Source organism: Triticum aestivum, chromosome 3B (assembly GCF_018294505.1).
Source record: "Triticum aestivum cultivar Chinese Spring chromosome 3B, IWGSC CS RefSeq v2.1, whole genome shotgun sequence".
NCBI lineage: Eukaryota > Viridiplantae > Streptophyta > Magnoliopsida > Poales > Poaceae > Triticum > Triticum aestivum.
This window is the reverse complement of record NC_057801.1, coordinates 460,159,144-460,163,053: the sequence shown is the minus strand read 5'-3', so window position 1 is coordinate 460,163,053 and position 3,910 is coordinate 460,159,144.

Sequence of the window (3,910 nt, the reverse complement as noted above, 5' to 3'; positions counted from 1 at the left end):
CAAGCTCCTCCGCGCCTATGCATGGCACTGCCTATCGCGGCGGTAACCACTTAGCTCGATGCCTGCCGCCGCCGCAGGCTGCTGGATAACCCCCACCACATTTTGCCACTTCCGCTTGTCGTCGCCTATCGCCATCGACTTTCTCAATGCTACTCACGGTTGACCCAGCTCCGCTCGGTTGGGGAATTTGCCGCACTAAGGTTTTTTCTCATGGACGACATGGTAACTAATTTAATGAGATATTATCTCATCTCTCATCCCAGTTCAACTGCATCCTTTAATAACCCGGCAGAAATCACCGTGAATTCATTTTTATTCGTGCTGATTTGAGGGTTTTCTTTCATTCATAGAGTGTACAGTGCGCCGACACATCAGGACCTTGCGACCTCTGCCAGAGATTCCATCTCACCGTACCAGATGACTTGAGCATGTGCGCGGTATGTTCAATTGCACCCGAAATCGGTTAGCATGGCCTACTTTCCTGAAGATATTCTAAATATTGCTACATTTGGATAAAAGGTGCCACATGCACCATATACGTCAAAGGGAATTTTCCCCCCTCTTCTTTCTATATTAGGCAAATTAATGATGTATTGTTCTTTCGATTACTCTCATATTTCCATGACATCATGTTTACCCTATCTTTTTAATTATAGATATTGTCCTTCGATTTCAACTGTTGTATAGTTCTTTCAATTTGGGCCCATATTTGCATGTTACCATATTTTATTTAATAATCCTACCATTTTCTGCAGCGCATTGCTACGTCTTGAGCTAGCGTTGGTTTTCCCCGAAGAGGAGAGGGTGATGCAGCAAGTGTAGCGTAAGTATTTCCCTCAGTTTTTGAGAACCAAGGTATCAATCCAGTAGGAGGCTCCTCAAAAGTCCCACGCGCCTACACAAACAAACTGAGAACTCGCAACCAACGCAATAAAGGGGTTGTCAATCCCTTCACGGCCACTTGCGAAAGTGAGATCTGATAGAGATAGTATGATAAGATAAATATGTTTTTGGTATTTTATAATATAGATGCAAGAAAGTAAAGATGCAAATAAAAGTAGATTGAAAGCAAATATGATAAGAGATAGACCCGGGGGCCATAGGTTTCACTAGAGGCTTCTCTCGAGAGCATAAGTATTACGGTGGGTGAACAAATTACTGTCGAGCAATTAATAGAAAAGCGAATAATTATGACGTTATCTAGGCATGATCATGTGTATAGGCATCACATCCATAACAAGTAGACCGACTCCTGCCTGCATCTACTACTATTACTCCACACATCGACTGCTATCCAGCATGCATCTTGAGTATTAAGTTCATAAGAACAGAGCAACGCATTAAGCAAGATGACATGATGTAGAGGGATAAACTCATGCAATATGATATAAACCCCATCTTGTTATCCTCCATGGCAACAATACAATACGTGTCTTGCAACCCTTTCTGTCACTGGGTAAGAACACCGCAAGATTGAACCCAAAGCTAAGCACTTCTCCCATGGCAAGAAAGATCAATCTAGTAGGCCAAACCAAACCGATAATTCGAAGAGACTTGCAAAGATAACTCAATCATACATAAAAGAATTCAGAGAAGATTCAATTAATATCCATAGATAAATCTGATCATAAACTCACAATTCATCGGATCTCGACAAACACACCGCAAAAATAGATTACATCGAATAGATCTCCACAAGAGAGGGGGAGAACATTGTATTGAGATCCAAAAAGAGAGAAGAAGCCATCTAGCTAATAACTATGGACCCGTAGGTCTGTGGTAAACTACTCACAACTCATAGGAGGGGCAAAGATATTGATGTAGAGGTCCTCCTAGTCGATTCCCCCTCTGGCAGAGTGCCGGCGAAGGCTCCAAGATGGGATCTCGCGGATACAGAAGGTTATGGTTGTGGAAATTGTGTTTCGTGGTGCCCCTGGATGTTTTCGGGGTCTGTAGGTATACATAGGAGGAAGAGGTACGTCAGTGGACGCCCAAGGGGCCCACGAGACAGGGGGCGCGCCCTACAGGGGGGCGCCCTCCTATCTCGTGGGGCCCTTGGAGCTTTCTTGACTTGCACTCCAGGCTCTCCGGATCAGATTTGTTCCTTAAATAACGCTCCTGAAGGTTTCATTCCGTTTGATATTCCTTTTCTTCGAAATACTGAAATAGGCAAAAAAACAGCAATATGGGCTGGGCCTCCGGTTAGTAGGTTAGTCCCAAAAATGATATAAATGTGTAGAATAAAGCCCATAAACATCCAAATCAGGTAATATAATAGCATGGAACAATCAAAAATTATAGATACGTTGGAGACGTATCAAGCATCCCCAAGCTTAATTCCTGCTCGTCCTCGTGTAGGTAAATGATAAAAAGAGAATTTTTGATGTGGAATGCTACCTAGAATAGTTCTCAATGTAATTTTCTTTAATGTGGCATGAATGTTCAGATCCAAATAATACAAAATAAAAGTTCATATTGACATAAGAAATAGTAATACTTCAAGCATACTAAGCAAGTAATCATGTCTTCTCAAAGTAACATGGCCAAAGAAAGTTATCCCTACAAAATCATATAGTCTGGCTATGCTTCATCTTCATCACACAAAGTATTTAATCATGCACAACCCCGATGACGAGCCAAGCAATTGTTTCATACTTCAATAATCTCAAACTCTTTCAACTTTCACGCAATACATGAGCGTGAGCCATGGACATAGCACTATATGTGGAATAGAATGGTGGTTGTGGAGAAGACAAAAAAAGGAGAACATAGTCTCACATCAACTAGGCGTATCAACAGGCTATGGAGATGCCCATTAATAGATATCAATGTGAGTGAGTAGGGATTGCCATGCAACGGATGCACTAGAGCTATAAATATATGAAAGCTCAACAAAAGAAAACTAGTGGGTGTGCATCCAACTTCCTTGCTCGTGAAGACCTAGGGCATTTTGAGGAAGCCCATCATTGGAATATACAAGCCAAGTTCTATAATGAAGAATTCCCACTAGTATATGAAAGTGACAACATATGAGACTCTCTATCATGAAGATCATGGTGCTATTTTGAAGCACAAGTGTGGAAAAATAGATAGTAGCATTGTCCCTTCTCTCTTTTTCTCTCATTATTTTTTTCTCTTTTTTTCTTTCTTTGGCCTTTCTTTTTTTTCTTTTTGGCCTTTCTCTTTTTTTTGTAAAGTCAGAAATCTCATCCTGACTTGTGGGGGAATCATAGTCTTCATCATCCTTTCCTCACTGGGACAATGCTCTAATAATGAAGATCATCACACTTTTATGGATTTACAACTCAAATCTAGAACAAGATATGACTCTATGTGAATGCCTCCGGCGGTATACCAGGATATGCAATGAATCAAGAGCGACATGTATGAAGATTATGATGGTGGCTTTGCCACAAATACAATGTCAACTACATGATCATGCGAAGAGCAATATGACAAACGTGCCATAATAAATGGACCGGTGGAAAGTTGCATGGCAATATATCTCGGAATGGCTATGGAAATGCCATAATAGGTAGGTATGGTGGCTGTTTTGAGGGAGGTATATGGTGGGTGTATGGTACCGGCGAAAGTTGCACGATACAAGAGAGGGTAGCAATAATGGAGGGGTGAAAGGGTGCGTATAATCCATGGACTCAACATTAGTCAAAAGAACTCATATACTTGTTGTAAAAATCTAGAAGTCATCAAAAACCAAAGCACTACGCGCATGCTCCTAGGGGGTAGATTGGTAGGAAAAGACCATCGCTCGTCCCCGACTGCCACTCATAAGGAAGACATTCAATAAATAAAATTGTGCTCCAACTTCATCACAAAGCGGTTCACCATACGTGCATGCTACGGGAATCACAAACTTCAACACCAGTATTCTGTAAATCCATAATTACCC